General features: G+C 40.4%; 1 pseudogene; it reads left to right on the forward strand.

Annotated features, from left to right (window-relative positions):
* Positions 1-24,982, forward strand: part of LOC127635608 (bone morphogenetic protein receptor type-1B-like) — a 134,948-nt pseudogene that overhangs the window by 39,905 nt on the left and 70,061 nt on the right.

The following is a 24,982-nucleotide window of genomic DNA, read 5'->3' on the forward strand; positions in this document are numbered from 1 at the left end:
GCCCTTATAGGGCTGTCGGTATGTGGGCGAGCAGAGCCGTTAATCCTCCTGTCAAGTGGTAACGTGAACTGCAGAATAACGCACAATAACTGTGTTTATGTGAGGGCTCGTGTGTTTGTGTAGGGGGCTGGCACGTCAGGGAGAGAGACTGAGTCAAGTGATTCAGAACGGCAGAGACACACACACACACACACACACACACACACACACACACACACACACACACACACACACACACACACAGTCTGTGTTTCCCTGACACATTCGTTAGACTTATGTCTAAGCACAATGTATCATATTGCTTTGTGGAACCTTTAAGGGGCTGTTCGCACGGAACACGTTTTTGCACCTGCTCTGTTTTACAATTGTTTTCCTATGTAAACATGTGCTAGATAAATGACCGTAGCGTCACATCTCACTCTTATTATTCTTCAGTGTATCGCACATTTTTTTAGACACCGTGTCCGGTTGAAAAGAACCTCAACTGCTCATCTGTTCGGTCTCGAGACACATGCATTCTGCTCTATTTGTGGCACTGCGTCAAGCTTGTTTTAGTGCAAGGATGAGTTCCGTGTGAACGGCTCCCTTGGATCAAAATCTCTCGTGTTCATTGTAATGTGTTTACCCTGATAGTGTGTTGACCCTAACTATAACTAACCCATCGCAGATCCTTTGTTTGGTGCTTTGTTCGAAAGAGAGCTCGTGTTACTGGTAAAACACAGCGCTGTCCAACCTCCCGTGTGGAGCATCGAGGAAGAGCGCGACTCACTCAGGTGGGCTGAATGAAGCTTTCAGCACCTGCGTGACTGACGGTGGGATTTAGTACACAGGATATACAGTGTGAGGGGGGTTCAACTAAGGGCACTTTTCAACTTGTTTAAAACTACGATTATCTAAACAAAGAGTGTAACAAATGCATGAGATAAAATATGTGACAAATCAAGGGAAATGTCACTTTATTGTGTGGTGGGAATTTTCATGACTTGGATGACGTAATTCGGGACAAACTAAATCAGCTAGTGAGAACATTTTTAACGAGACGTTTGTTTCTAGAGATCCACAGAAATCGCCGGACGTTGAGGAAACGGCCATGAACAGAATGAGTCTTTCAGAATGAGTTTGTCATGCTTCGGCAATCGTCGTGTGATGTCTGATAATGCGGGATGATTTGCGATCAGAGCGCTGTGGTGACAGACGTGAGCTGCTGCAGTAATTTTCGAGAGATTTGAGGCTTTGAGATACGGCAAGCGGGCGGCAAGCTTCAGTGCAGGGGAGAAAATCGGTGGAGACAGACTTGTGTGGAGGGCTGACGGTTTGATTGCATTCTCACTTTGTTCTATGAAATCACAGTTGCTGCAGACAGCCAAACTCTGAACAGCTGTGCAGTTCTTCTGCGATCTCCACTTGCACGCACACATTACACTCACACACATATACTCTCACACGCACACGCACGCACACATTACACTCACACACATATACACTCACACGCACACGCACGCACACATTACACTCACACACACATATACACTCACACACGCACACGCACACATTACACTCACACACACATATACACTCACACACACATATACACTCACACACGCACACGCACGCACACATTACACTCACACACACATATACACTCACACACGCGCACGCACACATTACACTCACACACACATATACACTCACACACGCACACGCACGCACACATTACACTCACACACACGCACACGCACGCACACATTACACTCACACACACATATACACTCACACACACATATACACTCACACACGCACACGCACGCACACATTACACTCACACACACATATACACTCACACACGCACACGCACGCACACATTACACTCACACACACATATACACTCACACACGCACACGCATGCACACATTACACTCACACACACATATACACTCACACACACATATACACTCACACACGCACACGCACGCACACATTACACTCACACACACATATACACTCACACACACATATACACTCACACGCATACGCACACATTACACTCACACACACATATACACTCACACACATATACACTCGCACACGCACTCACACATTACACTCACACACACATATACACTCACACACGCACACGCACGCACACATTACACTCACACACACGCGCACGCACACATATACACTCACACACATACACGCACACACATACACGCACACGCACGCACACATATACACACATACACGCACACGCACGCACACATATACACTCACACACACATACACGCACACGCATATACACACGCATATACACACACATACACACATACACATACACGCACACACATACACACACACACACATACACACGCACATACACACGCATATACACTTACACACATATACACACACGCACACATATACACATAAACGCACACGCATATACACGCACACGCATATACACGCACACGCATACACGCACACGCATACACACGCACACACATACACACGCACATACACGCACACACACACGCACACACATACACACGCACACGCATACACACATACACACGCACATACACACGCATATACACTTACACACATATACACACACGCACACATATACACATAAACGCACACGCATATACACGCACACACATACACGCACACGCATACACGCACACGCATACACACGCACATACATACACACACACACACACACGCATATACACTTACACAAATATACACACACGCACACATATACACATACACACGCACACATATACACACATACACACGCACATATACACGCGCACACATATACACACACACATATATACACACACACGCACACATATACACGCACATACACACGCACACACATATACACACGCACATGCACACACGCATACACACACACACACACACACACACACATATATACACACACGCACACGCATACACACACACACACACACACACACATATATACACACACGCACACACATATACACACACACACGCACACACACGCATATACACACACGCACACATACATACACACACGCACACACACATATATACACAAACATGCAGACATACACACACACTCACACTCATAAAGCTTTGCATGTGTGTGTTTTATTTGAGGATGGGACGTCTGTATTGAATCTGTTCCATTCATTATATTTGTTACTCCAGATGTTACAGTCGCCCAGTAAGAGAATGAGAGTTTATATATGAATTAATGTATATATTAATGACATTTTCTACGAATAAACTTATACAAATCATTCCACCGAAGTGACATCGAAACTGTTGCTGCAATCCAGCTCTCGTGGGACCCCCCCCCGTTCCTTCCAATGTGTTTAAACGTGATTAATAATAATGATGTCAAACAAATTAAAGATTTATAATGATGTGCTGTTGTTATAATATCCTGATGTTTGTTGGAGAAGGCTGAAGCTGTTAAAGAGAGGATCTCAGTGAAGGCGAGTGATGTCATCAGTGGTTTGATTGTCAGTAATCGGCCCTCGCAGGGGCCTCCGTTCCCTCCTGTCAGTCTAATCCCACTCGATTGCATCATTGTGAGTCAACATGCTGCTGCGGTTAAATCACGCCTTCTGAATCTTCTCAGGATGCAACAGCTTTTGCACCGGGTTGAGCGGCAATGGATCTGCGGTCACCGCGACATTTAAAGTGTTGTGGGATATTGCTGGTTTGGTTTAAGTGAAGCGGGCGTCAGATAAAGGGCGTTCACTCGCTCAATCTGTCTGTTTTTGTCATCTTTCAATCCTGTGATTAGTTTCACTGGTAGAGTTTGTGTTTGTATATCTCTCGGTAATTAATGAACACAACTTCTTCAAGATCGTATCTGTCTGAAGGTCAGTGTGTGTGTGTGTGTGTGTGTGTGTGTGTGTGTGTTCTTGCATGCCTCTGACTCTAATGATGACCATGCGATGTGGAACCTGCTGTGAATGGAGGACGCTGTTACGGATCAGGTGCTGCTAATTTAACCAGCCTGCACTCGGGGAAAGGGGTCACAAGGGTCACAGGGTACAGACCCCATGTGTGTGTGTGTGTGTGTGGGAGTTTTTGAGTGTGTGAGAGAGAGACTGCGTGCGTGTCTGCATGTGTGTGAGAGTGTGTGTGAGAAAGTGTGAGTGTGTGTATGTGTGTGTGTGTGAAAAAAAATATTTTTTTAATTTAATGCTTTTTTCATTTGGTAATTCATTTTTAATTTAATGCTTTTTTCATTTGGTAATTAATTTTTTTAATTTAATGCTTTTTTCATTTGGTAATTCATTTTTTTAATTTAATGCTTTTTTCATTTGGTAATTCATTTTTTAATTTAATGCTTTTTTCATTTGGTAATTCATTTTTTTAATTTAATGCTTTTTTCATTTGGTAATTCATTTTTTAATTTAATGCTTTTTTCATTTGGTAATTCATTTTTTTAATTTAATGCGTTTTTCGTTTGGTAATTAATATTTTTAATTTAATGCTTTTTTCGTTTGGTAATTAATATTTTTAATTTAATGCTTTTTTTGTTTGGTAATTAATATTTTTAATTTAATGCTTTTTACGTTTGGTAATTTATTTTATTTAATACAGGGGTTTTTGCCGGCATTTTTTCAAAAGTAAAACAAAACAATAATTTAATAGAATTGGGCTGTAAGTGTTCCAAAAAAAAATAAAAACAAAATAAACCCTGATGCATTTCTCCAGTTTTGTGTATTTATTTTTTATTTAAAACAGCTTTGTGCACAGAAATTATGTTTTTTGTATTGTGGGTAATTCCGTGACTGCCGTCTATTATTTTGAACGGTGTGGAAAAGAAACTTTAATAAATAAACTGATGATTACTGCGATTAAATTAATCTCAAACAGTGTTCATTCATTTGTTCTCCTTGTACTTGTTGATAACCGGTGCATGATACGAAATATTTGTGTTGCACTCCTGGAAGTGTCACGATTGCAGATCGGCTCTATCTGCCGTAAAGATCAATCCATAATCACATCCAATATATTAACTTTCAATACTGTTGTTATGGTAACACAGGCTAACGATTGGGGCAAACTATGTTGTGTGACACTATATTTTTGCATTAATGTCAATTCTGTCAACATAAAAGTGTTTCCAAACCAGTTTTTTGCAACATTTCATGTAACGACAGAGAGTTTATGCGCTTGAGTTAAACGGAAAAATATTATGTCGACATTTGTGACATTTTAGCGATAATGTGCGTTTACATCTGCTTTATTGTTTCGCAAAATATACCTTGATCCTCGCAAAAACATCCTTCAGTGTTACTGAAAGACATAAAGCTGCAGTTGTGGAAGGTTTTCTCGACTTGTTGCCGGTATCGTAGCTGCTCTCATGTTTTGCTATTTTTTGACAAAACAAGTGCCGTGTAGCGCAGCCGCGTCAATGCGTAGATTAATATGAGTGCTGGAATACATTTTCGACATTAATACTGTAGAGACAGTAAGAAATAGTGACGAGACATGCAGAACATCTGTCTTGTTTTCACTTGTCTGTGCACGCAGATATTCAGCTTTACAGTAAGTGAATGGAGTGAGATTTCAGAGATGGATTGCATTTCCAGCGATCATTGACTGGAAGAGAGTGCATGAGATGGGAGGTTATGAAGATGCATTAGCAGAAGACAAAACACGGACGGAGAGTATCGATCAGGTCGCTCAGTTTCAGCTGCTAACATGACAAAGTGCAAATGAAACCGATGTTATTTATCCAGAGATCATATTGATCATGTTTCTAGTAGCAGACAGATGTTCTCATAGTCAAGAGCAGTTTCAATGATTAAGCGTTTAAACCTTACCCAAATCCAACATGGCTTTTGTTTGTTTGTTTGCTTGCTTTTTCTTCTTCTCTCTCAGGAAGATCGTATGCATGTCTTTATCACGGAGCTGCTTAAAAGACAAGGAGGAAATTTATTTTCTGTAATACCTTCCATCTCTTATATTACCCATGCACTGAAAAAAACATTATAGTAAATTTGTATACTTGTCCCTGTTTTCTGTCCATCTTAGTAGCGTGTTTACTTGTAATGTTTGAAATTCGGTGTGATGACCCTTTACACGTATAAATATCACTCACTTCATAGACTTCAATGTATTCTGCAGCGCTGACACGAGTCATGTGATGACCCTTTACCCGTATAAATATCACTCACTTCATAGACTTCAATGTATTCTGCAGCGCTGACACGAGTCATGTGATGACCCTTTACCCGTATAAATATCACTCGCTTCATAGACTTCAATGTATTCTGCAGCGCTGACACGAGTCATGTGATGACCCTTTACCCGATATAAATATCACTCGCTTCATAGACTTCAATGTATTCTGCAGCTGACACGAGTCATGTGATGACCCTTTACACATATAAATATCACTCACTTCATAGACTTCAATGTATTCTGCAGCGCTGACACGAGTCATGTGATGACCCTTTACACATATAAATATCACTCACTTCATAGACTTCAATGTATTCTGCAGCACTGACACGAGTCATGTGATGACCCTTTACACGTATAAATATCACTCACTTCATAGACTTCAATGTATTCTGCAGCACTGACGCGAGTCATGTGATGACCCTTTACTCGTATAAATATCACTCACTTCATAGACTTCAATGTATTCTGCAGCACTGACGCGAGTCATGTGATGACCCTTTACCCGTATAAATATCACTCACTTCATAGACTTCAATGTATTCTGCAGCGCTGACACGAGTCATGTGATGACCCTTTACCCGTATAAACATCACTCGCTTCATAGACTTCAATGTATTCTGCAGCGCTGACGCGAGTCATGTGATGACCCTTTACACGTATAAATATCACTCACTTCATAGACTTCAATGTATTCTGCAGCGCTGACACGAGTCATGTGATGACCCTTTACTCGTATAAATATCACTCGCTTCATATACTTCAATGTATTCTGCAGCGCTGACGCGAGTCATGTGATGACCCTTTACACGTATAAATATCACTCACTTCATAGACTTCAATGTATTCTGCAGCGCTGACACGAGTCATGTGATGACCCTTTACCCGTATAAATATCACTCACTTCATAGACTTCAATGTATTCTGCAGCGCTGACACGAGTCATGTGATGACCCTTTACACGTATAAATATCATGATGAGGGTTTTGTGTTTGGTAGTTCAGCAAACTGACACAGTCTCTATATGATATCTAGGTGATACAGTCTCTATGTGTTGTAATTTATGTGACCTGTGTGATGTCTTAAGGCAGTTAGAAGAGGTTCGGATCGGCCAGTTTGTCCGCTTCCTTACCTTGGGTGCCAGTTAGTCAAGTAGTATCACTATTAAGACTATAAGCCAAATTACTAGAGTGCCGTAAATAAGAGTAAATAAAATTACTCTTATTTTCCAAATTGATTTATTGATTGACATGAAGCTAGCCTTTGGTGCTGATATGGCTTTTGCTATTCACTTAGTTCCACTAGTGGCTCTGAGATCACATATTCGGCTTTAAATGATTACCTTCCTACTGTAACAGTGAATGTTGCCCTCACTTTTTAAACTTAAGGTAAGTGTGTTACCTAACTGTGGTGCATGTGTTTATTCTCTCTGGTGAGCTCTCATTCCCGTCACACTTTGATCTGATAAGACTGACAGACGTAATGTTTGTAATTGAGTCATTACTTTGTGAAAGGATCATCTCAGCTTCAGCCGCAGTACGTGATATTCAGCCACAGACCTCAATAAAACCACAACAACAACATTTACATTTATTAAATGAAGCGATTCTGACATCTTGTGTTTTGGATTTGGGTCGAGGTTTATAAAAGAACTCTTCATTGAGATGTGTTTGTGTAGAAGCATTTATGAGGATACTAAAAGGAATGTGTCTTCTGAACCAGAATCTTAAAGGATATTAAGATATTCTTTGAGTATTGCGCGTGTGTGTGTGTGTGCGTGCGTGCGTGTGTGTGTTTGTGTGAGTGAGAGAGAGAGACATGTAGAGCGAGAGAGAGAGACATGTAGAGAGAGAGAGCGAGGGAGAGAGCGAGCGAGAGTGAGCGAGCTAGAGAGAGAGACATGTAGAGAGCGAGAGAGAGAGAGCGAGCAAGAGAGAGAGAGACATGTAGAGAGAGAGTGAGGGAGAGAGCGAGTGAGTGAGAGAGCGAGAGAGACATGTAGAGAGAGAGAGAGACATGTAGACAGAGCGAGCGAGGGAGAGAGCGAGAGACATGTAGAGAGCGAGAGACATGTAGAGAGCGAGCGAGAGAGAGGGAGAAAGAGAGAGCGAGCGGGAGAGAGAGAGAGCGAGAGACATGTAGAGAGAGAACGAGGGAGAGAGCGAGAGACATGTAGAGAGCGAGAGACATGTAGGGAGAGAGAGAGAGAGCGAGCGGGAGAGAGAGAGAGAGATGGAGAGAGAGCGAGCGAGAGAGAGAGAGATCACACTGGCATTGTCTTTATGAACTCACACTCACAGGATTAAAGACAAACATGTGACTTGTTGACCTTTACCGCAGTATTATTAATAGACTTTGAAGATGCAATCAAACTAAATAAAGCTGAGCCAGACGCAGCTCTGAGAACAGGTGTGTGTGTGTGTGTGTCTGTATGTGTGTGTGTGTGTGTGTGTGTGTGTGTGTGTTTCAGCACATGAGGACAGACAAAGCTTAAATTACATCTCTGTGTGGATAAGAATAGAGCACAATATTGAGCGCACACAGTTTCTCAGCCGACGCAGAAGTATATTTCCCATAATCCTTCATAAAAAACATGTGCACCATGAACCACAACATTACAAACTTTCATTTGAAGCAAAAAAGTATTTGACAACCAGAAAAAAATGCAAAGGTACAATTCTGTGAACTGAACGTCTGTAATGAGGGAATGAACTACAATCCCATGAAGCATTGCGAATGATGTAATCGAATCAGAAACAGCGGGACGATATAAAACTATCCACTTGCAGTATATTGATTGAATGCAAGTGTAAAACCTTTTTTTTTTTTTTTTTTTTTTTTTGGTATATACAAAGATTAAAGTGACTTAAGTGGGTGTGTTGGCGGTCACTACTCTGCTCTTCTCTGATTGGTGGATCTCTGTTCAGGATTATGGGTAGTGTAGTTCTTCACTGAAATTTGGCTATTAAACAATTTTTTTAAGAGATAAAATCACATGGACAAAAGCAGATTTTATCACTTATCAACATCAGAGTCTGATTTTAAAGGTTTGTTTGTTATTGTGAAAAAAAATTATTCATTTCATGGAGAAAGTGGATCGTTTTTTTTACTTCCCGAACGCAAATGCGCCGTTCTGTACTGCAGGAAACTCCACGCAAATCTCTATTTTACTTCTAGTCGCTGTACAGTGACTGTCTGATACTGTGAGTGAAATCTGTCTCTCCTCTTTCAGGTGAAATCAGTGCAGATGATCAGGTCAGGACGACAGCTTGTGACTCTTTGATCCGCATGACACGTCCACAAACAGACAGACAGATACAGGTGAGCGGCCGGCAGACATGACAAATATTTCTCCAGACCTCGGCCATCATTCTCCCCTCTCTCTCTCTCTCTCTCTCTCTCTCTCTCTCTCTCTCTCTCTCTCTCTCTCTCTCAGCAGTTAATCTGCTGTGAAGTTTTGCGATGAAAATACAGATGGGGTCACAGTGTCGAACACTCGTCTCCGTCACACAAATATCCGTCAGGAGTTGTCTGTCTGTCTGAGAAACCTGAGAAACACTTTGTTCCCTTTGATTTGAACTTTAGTGTGTGTGTGTGTGTGTGTGTGTGTGTGTGTGTGTGTGTGTGCTTGCAGTGGGGCCTTATTGATGCATTAGTACGGTATTACAGGGGTGAAGTCATTAGTTCATATATTCTGAAACGCTAGTAAACTGTCTTGCTATCTGATGTCAACGTGGGCTGCTATGTTCTAAGTCAGAACCCGATTCCTTGTAACTCCTGTTATTCTCACATCCCTAAACAGAGACCAAAATTTCTAAAACGAATTCCTCCTAGAGCTTTCGAGCTACATCCACCAAACTTGGCACAGACCTTCAGACTGTTCTAGAATAGTTTGCTATGTATTTTCAATCTGATTGGACGAGAGGTAGACCGATATATTGGTTTTACCAATTAATTAGTGCCAATAGTTGCTATTTTTTCCCCTCATTTTGTTTCTCTTTATCAATAAAAGTCGTCTGGTGAAATATATACATGGAAAACTCTTCATCTGATGAATATATAGGCTATAAAAAGCTTAATTTGGTAAATATTTACATATAGAGCATGGTAACAGAGCCAAGTCTCTGTCATTTCAAAATAAAAGTCCTTGGTGTATTTCGGGCTTGTTTATAGTTAAGTCACGCATTATGAACCAAACTATAATTTTTCTGGTTATTATTCGGATTTTGGTTGCACAATAAACTGCTTTTGGGATTCTGTACATTTTTAACTCCTGGAGCCTCACTGTCTGTGCCGTCATTGTAAGGAAAGACTAAGAATTTTTTAAAAACATTTTATAAATGCAGCTCGGTATTAAAAAGCTTTTGGCTGATTATTCGTTATCTGCATTTTCCTCCACCTTAGTCACCCAGTCAATACTTGTGGTTTTCGCGCAGCGGATGATCAAAAATGGGAAAAATCCTCTAGACTTCCATTGGTGGAACGTTCAAACGGGTCATCGGAATGCTCGTTAATGCAAACCGCAAGTATTGTTTTGTAAACAAAAGACCTTTAAAGGAATATTCCGGGTTTATCTCAAGTATAATGTTGATTACCACAAAAATGTATTTCGACAAAGAAAATCTGTTTCAGTGAGACACTTACAATGGAAGTCAATGGGGCCCATTTTTGGAGGGTTTAAAGGCAGAAATGTGACGCTTATAATTTTATTAAAGCACTTACATTAATTATTCTGTAAAACTCGTTTATTATTTAAACTGTTAAGTTGTATAAATTATCATTTTACGGTTGCTTTAGGGTTTACGGCGATATGTTGTCATGGCAACGAAGTTGTATAATTGTATATAACTTTTCACCGATGTGGTTAGTAAGTGATTTTATCACAGTAAACTCTTGTTAACACACATATTGTTTACATCTTGTGTCTATATTTTTTTTTAGGGATGTGCAAAACTTCCAGCTTTCATGATCGATTAGTTGGTCGGTTGTTTGAACGATTAGTCGATTAGTCGATTATTCGACTAGTCTCCGTTAAGAATAATAATGTATGATTAGGCTCCATAATGTTCACGTGACCCCGATCAGACATGTTTTAGAGTAGGGGTGGGCAACTATTTTGGTAAAGGGGCCACATCGGGCTTTAAGTAGTGCATGAGGGGCCACATTGTATTCCTTTTGAGATACAATGTTCTGCATAAAATAAGTATAACAATAGGCAGGATATTTACAATTTGCGCAAGTATAAATCTCAAACTGGGGGTGTTTCGTCTCTTATCTGGCAACCCTGAGCATGTTAAACGCTTGTGGAGACGCGTTAGGTCCCAATGCAAGTTAACTGAAATATCCAATGAAAAATAAAAACGCTTTTACGATAAATGAGCCGCGGGCCACATTAAACCATGTGGAGGGCCTGATCCAGCCCGCGGGCCGTATGTTGCCCATGTCTGTTTTAGAGGGATATACTGATGCTAAGCGCAGCACTTCAACATGGTAACAAGTGGATATGAAACCATTAAATTGGCTTAAAGTGTCAACTTTTGTTTTGAAACCATAAGAACGAAATGGCTCAATAAAATGAAACATATATAACCACTTTCCCCTTAACAACAGACGGCAAACTGGGCTGATTGTGACATCATCACAACAACATTCCGCAGTCAATATGGCCAATGCACAGCAGACCAGCTTCCGACGTTGTCCAATCACGGTGACTGTCTAGTTTTTTTTATGAACATACGCCGTTCGAATGCGGACGTAATCTAACTAAAGTGGTTCAAATCGGTTTTTGACACACAGAGACTGGCTCTACACTTGTCATAGCACTGTTCACACATACCTGTGAGGCAGCTTTCTTCAGTTACGGATGCTTCTGGAACACTGTTGGTTTAACTGCGAGTTCTATCGGGAAGACACGCAGGCTTGAGTGAAGTTTGAGATGACTCTCTCTTTGGCGTAGGCCCCGTCCGGCAGTCCGAGAGAGTTGTACCCGGGGGGACAGGGCTCAACAGGTGGTGGTGGGGTGGAGGAGGTTGCAGTGTTAGCACACCGAAACAGCAATGTGATAGATTGTGAGCGGACTTATAAAGCGATGGCTTACGTGCGATTGGCTAGGAGTTACCCAGCTAATGTGATGATGTACACCTGCTGGTCTTCCCGCTAGATCTACGCTCCACTTCCATTTCTTGTGTATATATGTGGGTCCCTCTTTTTGTTATGTGTCTATTAAATCGTTTGACAGTCGTTTTATCGTTTGTGTCTGCATTCAACAACGTTACACAAGCACAAAATGCCACATGGGTATTAAAACCTGTTATTTTACTTGATAAGCTTGATAACATTGTATATGGTCATTCTACGACGAAAAGTCATATCATGCAAGTTATAACTACTTACATAAACATCTTGACTTATGGTGTATACCGGGACATGTACTTATGGTAAATGGTCTGCACTTTTATATAGCGGCTTTTTGCTAGCCTGACTTTGGGAGCAACTTGGGGTTTAGTGTCTTGCCCAAGGACACTTCGGCATGTGGAGTCGTGTGGGCCGGGGATCGAACCACCAACCCTGCGATGAGCGGCCGACCCGCTCAACCACCTGAACCACAGTTGCCTGCATTTTAACTGTTCTTGGTGCAAAGGGCAAAATGGCACCTTTACCTATTTAAATGAATATCAGATGCTAAAACTACATCGATTTAAAGTCCTTACCAGGAAATATACTTTAACATCTGTTGTTGTTAATGCTTGAGGACTTGCTATTGGCTGTTGTCGTTGCATAATTAATGAGGTACATCTGTGCAGGTTACGGGGACTGTTTTGGGGGTGTTATTAATTAACATTTACATTTATATGCTATACTACTATTGCATATTTTTACATCACCTGAAGTTCAGTTGAGGTGTAGGCTAAAAGTGGGCGGGGCATGGCTCGAATCCTTGAGCTTGTGACCTCTCTTCTGAGACACAACTGCTTCAATGTAACTTTACAGTTAGACTATTTAGATTTGTATGTGATACAATTGAGCACATGATTTTAAAACATGGAAAGAATGCCATGGGGTGTTAAGATCGAGTGTTCAGTGTGTATTTGTATTAGTGTGTTTTGTTGAACAGTATCTGGTCTATATTTGTCTTCCTGAGTGTGTCTGATGGTCTCTACACCTGCTGTTGGGCTCAAATTGTTGCTCCCTCATTGTGTTTGTGTGCTGACAGCAGGCACACACACTATATGCCTGAACACACACACACACACGCTACATGCCTGAACACACACACAAACATACACACACACACGCTACATGCCTGAACACACACACACGCTACATGCCTGAACACACACACACACACACACACACATCTAAATGTGGACATGCCATAGACCTCTATTGTTTTCATTTACCCACACCCAACCTTTTGCACTTTTTACATTTAAAAACGTATTGAATTTATGTATGGATTGTTTTTACAAACAAGGACGTCCCAAAATGTCCCCAAAGGGAGGTTTTGTCCGATTTAGATGATTCTGGTTATAAATATGTCCCCAAGCAGACGCTGAGCTATGAAGATGCAAGTCAAGTGTTCATTTAAAAGGTCTGCACGGGCCTTAAAATGAAACCCGTCCCGTACCAGAGACCGTGTGGCCCGAAATTACCGTCAGATTTTAAAGGAATATGCTGGCTTGAATACGTTTTAAGCTCAGTCGACAGCTTTTGTGGCATAATGTTGATTAGCACAAAAATTTATTTCGACTTGTCGCTCCTTTTCTTTAATAAAAGCACAAATGTGTGTTCCAGTGAGTCACTTCCAATGTAAGTCAATGGGGTTTAATCCGTAAACATTAAAATACTGTTTCAACAGACACAAGACATAAACAATATGTGTGTTAACATGATTTTACTGTCATAAAATCACTTAATAACCACATCTGTGTGAAGTTATAAACAATTTTACAGCTTCGTTGCCATGACGATGTAACATCAACAAACCCTAAAATGACTGTAAAAAAATTTATATTTAAATATGTTTTTTTTATTTTCTCCCCTTTTCTCTCCAATCTGGAACGCCCAATTCCCAATGGCGCTCCAAGTCCTCATGGTGGCGTAGTGACTCGCCTCAATCCGGGAGGCGGAGGACGAATCTCAGTTGCCTCCGCGTCTGAGACCGTCAATCCATGCATCTTATCACGTGACTTGTTGAGCATGTTACCGTGGAGACGTAGCGCGTGTGGAGGCTTCCCGCTATTCTCCGCGGCATCCGCGCACAACTCACCACACGCCCCACCGAGAGCGAGAACCACATTATAGCGACCACGAGGAGGTTACCCCATGTGACTCTACCCTCCCTAGCAACTGGGCCAATTTGGTTGCCAAGGAGACCTGACTGGAGTCACTCAGCACGCCCTGGATTCAAACTCACGACTCCAGGTGTGATCGCTGAGATACCCAGACCCCCCAATAATACACATGTTTTAACAGAAGAATTAATGTACAGGAAGTGCTAAAATTATAAGCTTCACATTTCTGTCTTTAAACCCTCCAAATATTTGCCCCATTGACTTCCATTGTAAGTGTCTCACTGTAACGTCCATTTATTATTGCTTATTTAAAGAAAAGGAGTCAAAATGTATTTTTTATGGTAATCAACATTATGCTACAAAATGTATTACCGTTTATCAAGCGTCGAAACTGCACAAAAAAAAACGTTGTTTTGTTGGGCCTCATCGGGCCTGGGACGGCTTGCAAACCTTGATATAAAAGGTGAAGGGTGCATTGTTTTGGATCATTTGATGACTTTAATGGCCTATAATTAGACCCACACTGAATCAAATTACTGCAGAATTTCAAGGCTAGTCATTTACAAAGTTCTACACATTCACGTTTATTAAATATTTTGCATGAAAATGAAAACAGGTCATAAATTATTTACAGTAATCACATTAGAGATGCCGCAAATGAGCTTAAGCAGTAGGGGGCATTATTGCAGATCTACTGGCGTGTTTCACATCACGTCTCGTGTGAATGGGAAACGCCTGTACACCGGAGAGGCGGCAAGATCACAAGCAAAGATGGCCGCCAAAATGCCTTTACTCTTAGCTCCATTTAATGCATTTTACCATATTTAAATCCATTTCACATATATCCGCCAACATCAGCACTGACTATAACTATCAGTAATCCATTTGTAACGACTTCATGAGGAGTGTAAACACTGTTCGCTGTCTTTTGATCATGCAAAGCGCATTGCTACACCCAACGACCGCTACATCTTATTCGATTTTCATGAGAGTGCTAATTCTAAGTGCAATTCGTGTCAGCGCAAAACGCAAGTAGTCATGGGTGGGAGAGTGTGTTGAGTGAGATTGTCCTGCATCATTAAGATACACTTATATTTTGGTATAATTTCAAATATTTTCACATGATCAAATCGTCAACTTGACAGAGCAGTTTTGGGCGTAGACAGGGCTGGACTGGTGATCTGGCATACCGGACATTTTCCCAGTGGGCCAACGCACTTTGGGTCCGATCAGGGTCGGGCTGGCCATCGGGAGAACCAAGCGGGCCGGTGGGTCGTCCGCGAAGCGTGCCGAATGGGCCGCGATAAGCTAAAATGAGCCGCTGCGTTATGCAGAACGGACCACAAAACGGTGCCGCGACATGGCACGGTGCCCGAAAAGGACAGCGAACCGAGTTCCTCAATGCAGAAAACACACCAGAACCTTCATACAACCTGACCGAAACATTAACACCCTCAACTATCACTGAAAACCTCTTTTCACATGTTTAGCGTTTCAGATGTAATATGCCTTATTTGCAAAGACTATTCAATAGAATCAAATGCAGTACAATGAAAAAGCTAATTTTGGACATATTGGTAAATATGCAGTATGGTAATCAAAGCAGTGAGCTACCTTGCTACCTAAACCCTACATAGGCCGCTACCTTACAAGTAAGAATTCTAAATGACATGCAACCTCATAAGTGACTGATGTGTAGCGCCCTACATAGGCAGCAATTCCAAACCGCTTTCACATCGAGAGTATGCCAATATGATGTTTAAAATGCTGCCTAGCATTCAGGAAGCTCACTAGGTTCTGGAACAGAGCTGATATAGGTCCGTTCAAGTTCTCTGTTGGTCACGATTTAATTGTTGTGAACGCCCCTCAGTGTTGTGGAAGTGCCAGACGTGTCTTTATGGCTCGCAGCATCTGTTGGCGCAAAACGCAATTTGCTATTTTCCAGAGAAATAAGTCATTATGTCACAGATGTTTCTTCAGCACGTCTGTTTTTAGCGCAAAGTCTAAACTCAGTTCTTGCAGTTGGAGATTCCACCAGCAGGTGGTAATCAAGTTCATGCCCAATCTCTGGAAATATAGTGGAACATCAAATTATGTTTCTGACAATCACTGTTGTAGCCCTTTTATGAAACCAATAATAATGAGGTTTGTGTTAAACTGTCTGTAAGTAATGGTAAATTTTTGTATTATTATTATTAGGGGTCAAGCCCCGAAGAGGCGAAAGAACCCTATTGTTTTCGTTATTATTATTTTTCCACTTCCACTCTTGAGTCTATGGCAGCCCATAGAATCACTTGCGGGAACGTTATGAAATTTGGCACACAGATAGAGGACTGTCTAATGTGTTACCACAGAAAATTTGGCGTCTCTACCTCAAACCCTCTAGCGCCACTAACTGCTCAAATTTGCACTCACGTTTAGGTTAGTAACTTTGGAAGCATGAGTCCTAGAAACGAAATTCTGAAGACAATTCGATTGCACCATATTACGTCATTTTCCATCAAGATGAATTCGTCCTGGGCCGTTTGTCCGATTTGCATAAAAATTGTCCTGCATAATTTAGATGCTCAGTTTCGGAACATTGCCACCTAGTGGTCACGAGATATGAAACTTCTGAACAGTTTTTCATAAAATCATAAATGCTGTATTTTACGAATGATTTGGCGTATCATTATGAATCTCTTTATGTGTCTTTGGTACCGTGCTCTGAAGGGACTTAAAAGGTTTTGGGACAGTGCCACCTTGTGGTAAAAAATTATAATGCGATTTCTAAAAATGCTAATAGCTATTGACTCCTTTTGCCTACTGTCATCAGACTGGTTTTGATAGATTCCGTGGTTCATGTCGAGAACAATTATACCAATTTTGTCATGATCGATCAAACTTCCTGTCCGCCATTTTTGAATGTTTTGAAAACATACTTTTTCGAACTCCTCCTAGACTGTTTGTCTGATTTGCATGAAAATTGGCCTACATCATCTAGAGGACAAAAGTTATTCACAAATTTTGATAAATATTTAATAACATACTTGGTACGTGTTTTCACCATTAGGCCCTGAGGTTACCTGCAGCGTTTTGGCGCACTGCCCCCTACTGGTCAGGAGATAGCAAAACCAGATTTATTTTTGGCTTATAACATTTGAACACTTTTGCCAAAAAATTACGGAAATTGTCTCTTTAGATCAAGTGCTACATACGGAGTCGAACGATACCACATTTTCCTATGTTGGCCATTTTGGATATCGACCATTTTGAATTTTGTCATAAAATGCTGTATTTTACGAACGACTTGGCGTATCATTACGAAACTCGTTATGTGTCTTTGGCTCCATGCTCTGAAGGGACTCAAAACGTTTCGGGACAGTGCCACCTTGTGTTCAAAAATTATAATGCTATTTCTAAAAATGCTATGCTGTTCATGTTTCTGCTAATTGGCTTGACCACGGTATTGCTGCTTGCAGATTTATTTATTATTATTATTATTATTATGTTTATATTTGCAATTGTATTTATGATCTAATTTGTTGAACATTTTTGGATTTAGGGAGGTCAGTATTTTTGAAGTCTTAAATATTTTGAAGTGTAATTTGAAATTAGAAATTTTTTTTTTTTTATGTTTGTCGTGTTTCAATAAATGAATTACATTTTTAAAGTAAAATTGACCTGTATAAGTGCTGTGTGTGCAAAAAAAATTAAAAATACAATTAAAACCTAAACTTGCCAAATATCGCACCATTGCCAAATATTCATGGCCATGACCCACTGACTTAAATCATACTGCACATATGATTTAAAGTGTAGCGCTGTACTTAGCACTCATAAAATAGGACCCTGTGACTTTGTGCCACTTTAAAACATTAATTTGTTTGTTTGGAACCGGGACTTTCTGTTTGCACAACCAATGGCATTCATAATGTTTGTAATTCTGTTTGCTGACACCGTAAGCACAGAAATGACACACAGTAGCTTGTTGAGGTGTGTGTGTGTGTTTGTTTAATTGTGTGTGTGTTGTGTGTGTGTGTGTGTGTGTGTGTGGCCTCTAGCCGTCCTCACACATTCCTGCACGCGCTCGCTGCAGACACAACCGCTGCCTGTTACTGTGTGTCATACTGTAAACATACGAAACCAGCCGACCTCTTCTGAGAACTCCAAACTCTGAGAGAGTTAATCTTCCTGACAGGTGTTTGACGTTCTTATATTTGCATCATTAAGTTTGTCAGAAGATGTAGCTCTTAGCTCTTTGTTTGGCCGTTCTTTGTGTATTTCTTTGATAGTTGGCGGCTTTTATATTCCGCCATGTTCTCTGGCATGGGTCGAGTTCGTTTGTGGGATTTTAATTGGATGGGGGAGGCAGGTGGCGCCGCCCGGTTGCCGGGCGCCTCGTTAGTGCGATCGCTTTGTTTCTACAGTGTGAATATGAACGATGGTCTATGAACTCTTGACACGTTCACCGCAGTGTGCATTCATTCATAATGGCACACACACATTCTTCATCGCTCCGAGCACCACAGCAACCCCGAATCCAAACCCTTGTACACATTTTCATCCTTTTGATTTCCCAGAAATCCAATTAGCATGCAAGTATAGCCGAAATCTCACATCATGGTATGAGTACTTTTATGTCACCTCACGGGTACACCTGTTCATCTACATATTCATGCAACCATCTAATCAACCAATTATCTTATTATTTGTAACTTGTTGGACACAAACGATTATTTATAGCCAGTGCTATCAGTCGATTAAAGCATTAAATCCTGATTAATCGCATGATGTTTCATAGTTAATCGCGATTAATTGCAGATTTTGAAAGTGCTTAAATTTGACACTATGTATACTTTTCCTGTCGAAATGCATTTAGTTCCTTAGTTCCTAAATAGTGGTAATTAATTGCATGTGTTAATGCATACATTTCAAAGCTTTATTAATAGCAGTAGTATTGATGCAAAAACTTTATTGATGCTTCACAGTAAATAGCACTTGAGATTAGTGTTGTCACGGTATCAAAATTTCAGTAAAAAAAACAGTGAAATTTCACGGTACTCAATACCATTTTCGGTACCAAAGCAAAAACATGTTACTAAGCAACACTCTTATAATAACAAAGTCTACAAAACATCAGCAGCAGAACTAAGAACAGAAATATGCCATTGAGCAACACTTTAATTTAAATATATAATTTTTTAATTATAACAAAACTGAACAATGTATGCTTAAAAGTATTTTTGAACACTTATATAATAATTCCTTACATTTATATAGCACTTTTCTAGGCACTCAAAGGGCTTTACATAGTATAGGGGGAATCTCCTCAACCTTCACCAGTGTGCAGCATCCACCTGGCAGCCATAGTGCACCAGAACACCCCCCACAACAGCTATTGGTGGCGAGGAGAGAGTAGAGTGATGTAGCCAATTCAGGGATGGAGATTAATACAAGGCCATGATAGGTGGGGGCCAATGGGGGGAATTTGGCCAGGACACCAGGGTTACACCCCTACTCTTTACGAGAAGTGCACTGGGATTTTTAATGACCACAGAGAGTCAGGACCTCAGTTTAACGTCTCATCCGAAGGACGGTGCCATTTTTACAGTGTAGTGTCCCCACCACTATACTGGGGCATTAGGACCCACACAGACCGTAGGGTGAGCACCCCCTGCTGGCCTCCCTAATACCACTTCCAGCAGTAACCTTGGATTTCCCCAGGAGGTCTCCCATCCAGGTACTGCTTAGCTTTAGTGGGCAACCAGGCAAGAGCTGCAGGGTGATACGGCTGCTGATGAAATCTTATATAAGATTTGCTTCAACTTTTATGACTTTTAAATTTTTACCAAGTACTAAAAAAAGGCCTAAATAAACAAGCACACAATAGAATGAATAAAAAACTATTTCCAAACTAATGTGCAAAGTGCTCTCTTATTAATAAAGCTACATATTGCCAATTTTCTTCATGATAAGAAATGCACAGTGACATATATATAGATCTTTTGATTAAATAAGTTGCGAGTAATTGTGTTCTAATTTAGCGGCATTAACCGTGCGCGCGCGAGGGAGGAGTTCCCCGAGACAGTTTCGGGACAGTTTCAATCTCTCTCCCTGAGATCGCGACATTCACACGACTCATTGAAGAGGCGCCGACCACAGAGAAATGGCAGTTTCTGAGTTTATAGTTGTTAACATGATCTGCTTCTGTATTATTTGAACTTTAATAAAGACGTTTTACTGCATTTAAGATGTAACGCCGGGATGTTTCCTTTAAAGAGCTCCGCCTCCATGGATTCCCTAATACTTTGGGATCTACATAAAATAAAGCGTGAAAGTTTCGAGTGCATCTGGACTGATCTGTGTAATTCTTCCTCTGTCAGGCGTGAACTGCTGCTCTGGCGCGTCATCGTTACAGTTTAATGTGATGTTACGTTAATTGAGTTAAAACGGTTATTCTTCGACAACAAACATTTTTCTCATCAATTTCTTTTTTCCGACGTTGTCGATAATGTCGACTAAACGTTTCAGCACGAATGCAAATGATAATATGCTTTTAAACTCACCTGCTTTATTTGCTTGAATAAATCCGGGTGTCTGTCTTTCAGGTGCTTTATTACGTTTGTTTCCTCCTTTCGTCAGAAAACTGTGAAAGCTGCGTTTACAAACAGGGTTTTGCTGATCGATGATGTTTCCCTTTTCATCAGCCTCAAATGCAAATCATTTCCAAACCTGCTTTTTCCACTTTTATTTTCGACAAGATTAAGTTGAGACTCTGGTATATAAATCATTTTTTGTTTGAGTACCGACTTTGTACCGGGGTACCGGTATATTTGACAACACTACTTGAGATTATTAAACGGATTATTCCGGCTCCTATGTTTTCCGATGATTGGATCGTTGCTATGTGCACACCTGTAACGGTCTAATCAATCGAGTTATATGATAATGTTGCACAGCAACCATAAACAGCTAAACTAACGTTGTGCCTAGCAACACCCCTTAGTAATGAGTTCTACTGTTGCTTGGTAAAAATGGTTTCTAGCAGCAAAACAGTCATTATTCAGTTTCTGATGACTGTTTTCATTGGCCCCCCCGTGTATGGGAATCTCATAGACTTTAATGTAATCAGGCAGGTGTGGGGTCAGCGAGGGTTTTATGGGTCAGTGTCGTGACCCCTGGTGTTGGTTCTAACTGTTAATTAGAGCGTTTGGGTACACGTCCCATTGTGTATAGACACTTCGAAACAATCCCTTCATTAAACGCTCCTGTACGTTTGGCACGTCGGCCGGCGAGTTTTCACACATTAATCATGAAAAATATTAAAGGAATGTTCTGGGTTCAATAGGAGTTTAGCGTTATTAACTGCATCTGTGACATGCTTCCGATTTACCGTTAAAAAAAAATAACTTCAACTTAACTTGCACTTACAATGGAAGTCTGTGGAGGAAGATTTTTATGCATGTTAACATGAGACTAGTGTGATAAAATACTTACGAACCTTTTCTGTTGTAATTATATACATGTAATTATTTTCTCGGCTGATACAAAGTCATGACATTGAAGTTGATACATTGTATACAATGTATCAACTTCAATGTCATGACTTTGTATCATCCGAGAAAAGGGATGATTTGGGGATTTTACAGCTTCAGTAATGAAAATATAAAATAAATGTAAGTGTTTTAACAAAAGATGTAAGCTTATAATTCTTATTTTAAACCATTTGTCCCACATTGTAAGTGCATTACTGTAAACATGATTTTACAAGGTTATTCACGCTTAAAACAAGAAAAATCGACTTAATTCAAAGGGAAAACAAGTTTATTTTTTTTACCTTATTAATAGAATTTATTTCTTGTTTTAAGAGTAATGTTTTCTGAATGATGTCAGATTTCTCTGTAAAGAGAATTTTAAGAAAAATGCAATATTTTTACTGGAAAAGGACATAAGAATACTAATTAAGAAAATTATTTTTGCAGTATGAGCATTCAGGTCAGTAAACAAATAAATAAAAATAATAATATTTTTTTTATGGATTATTTTTATCTTCTTTTCCAGTAGAAATTTCTAAAAATGCTTAAAACAGGAACAAATATTCAGAGCAGATATGAAGATATTATGTCTTGTTTTCAGAGAAATGTAACCAAATTTGCTGTTGTTTATGCTTAAAATGATAAAATTTTTTTTTTTTTTTTACAAAATTACTCTTTTTCATAAATGTTATATTTTCCTTTAAAATGAAAATATCATATAACATTTATATTTGGATTATATCTATATTGATATAATTTTTTTTATAAAAAAATATGAAAATATGTTTTATATATTAGAAAATATTTGAAATTATATTTTATATATTTTCACATGATCAAATCGTCAACTTGACACAGCAAGTTTGGGCGTAGACAGGGCTGGACTGGTGATCTGGCATACCGGGCATTTTCCCAGTGGGCCAACGCACTTTGGGTCCGATCAGGGTCGGGCTGGCCATCGGGAGAACCAAGCGGGCCGGTGGGTCATCAGGGAAATGTGCAGAATAGGCCGCGATAAGCTAAAATGAGCCGCTGCGTTATGCAGAACGGACCACAAAACGGTGCCGCGACATGGCACGGTGCCCGAAAAGGACAGCGAACCGAGTTCCTCAATGCAGAAAACACACCAGAACCTTCATACAACCTGACTGAAACATTAACACCCTCAACTATCACTGAAAACCTCTTTTCACATGTTTAGCGTTTCAGATGTAATATGCCTTATTTGCAAAGACTATTCAATAGAATCAAATGCAGTACAATGAAAAAGCTAATTTTGGACATATTGGTAAATATGCAGTATGGTAATCAAAGCAGTGAGCTACCTTGCTACCTAAACCCTACATAGGCCGCTACCTTACAAGTAAGAATTCTAAATGACATGCAACCTCATAAGTGACTGATGTGTAGTGCCCTACATAGGCAGCAATTCCAAACCGCTTTCACATCGAGAGTATGCCAATATGATGTTTAAAATGCTGCCTAGCATTTAGGAAGCTCACTAGGTTCTGGAACAGAGCTGATATAGGTCCGTTCAAGTTCTCTGTTGGTCACGATTTAATTGTTGTGAACGCCCCTCAGTGTTGTGGAGGTGCCAGACGTGTCTTTATGGCTCGCAGCACGAGTGTGTGGTTTGATTTCCACCCTCATATAAACTTTATTGCTCGTTACATTTTATGAAGAATCAGGCGTTTGTGTTGTCAGAAGGTGTGGTCATTTTGACGGGCGTTGGGTGTGAAACGCAGCGATTTGTGTGAGTGGCGGAGGAACCGCTGTAGCATCAGTGTTCAGTTATACAGAATAAGTGACTCAAAGCCGAGCAATCAAATCTTTCAATTAACAGTTCTTTAGTGTACGTTTAGGCTGTTCAGGGTTGCCAAGCCATATACCATCGTGCCTCGTTCATTCAATGTAAACACGTGTTTGCTTATGTGCATTTTATGAATTTGAACGCAACTCATCCAATCATAATTTTGCTTTTGAATGATTCGTTTGTCATGTGGGCTTGTGGATTTTTCATTGAATAAACACATTGTTAGTCTGAGGTGTGAGGAAACTGAGCTATGACGATTTGGCACACGGGCCGACGCAAACAAGCGTCCGTCTCATTAGCGCAAGAGAAACGTGTGCTGTTTTTGGCCCCCGCCTGCTGTTGCTCTGACGATGGAAAATTACGGCGAGCCTCCTTCACACCCGAAGGCCAAATGTGCAGCGTGTGTGTGTGTGTGTGTGTGTGTGTGTGTGTGTTTTTAAAGCTCGGGTCACCCACCTGACACTGTTCACTGTTACGCAGGTGTGAGCAGGTGAACCAATGCGACAGGTGTGTTCTGATTGGCTGCTTTAACTAAAATTAATTATTCATGAGCTCAATTACAGTAATCACAAACTCTCCTTCCTACCATTGCTCAGACGTTTAGGAATACCAACCGTCAAATGGCTTATATGCATGGCATATGACCTACAATTATCTGCATATTAAGCTGGAATACAGGTTGGCATTTCACTCCTTTTAACTACTTTAAGGTCTTCTGGATTTTTCTTAATGAGACACAAAACAAGCTGCACATTCACAGACGCTGTATTCAGATCTTTAACTCCCCGCTGTCCAATTTAAACAACTCCAGTCCTTCAGGAAACTTCATGAAATTACATTTATGGAAATTATTTGTTTTTCTCAGTAGTTATAGATCTATATAAAAGACAAACAGACTGTAAAATGATCTCATGCAGACAGTCTCGTTTGTTTCTCAGACTGTATAAAGCAGAGATCTCACCCATGAGTTCTCATGAGCACATCATTCTGAATGAAATACAGTAACTCTATACGGCCCGCAGTAAAAATGCCCACGGACTCATAACAGCCATAATATTTTTCATATGACTCACACAGTGCAATTTCATGTTTATAAACCGCAGCAGACTCCCACCAGCGCTCACCAGACGACAAGTCTGTGTGCTTCTCTCAGACAC

This window comes from Xyrauchen texanus, chromosome 43, assembly GCF_025860055.1.
Source record: "Xyrauchen texanus isolate HMW12.3.18 chromosome 43, RBS_HiC_50CHRs, whole genome shotgun sequence".
NCBI classification, from domain to species: Eukaryota; Metazoa; Chordata; class Actinopteri; order Cypriniformes; family Catostomidae; genus Xyrauchen; species Xyrauchen texanus.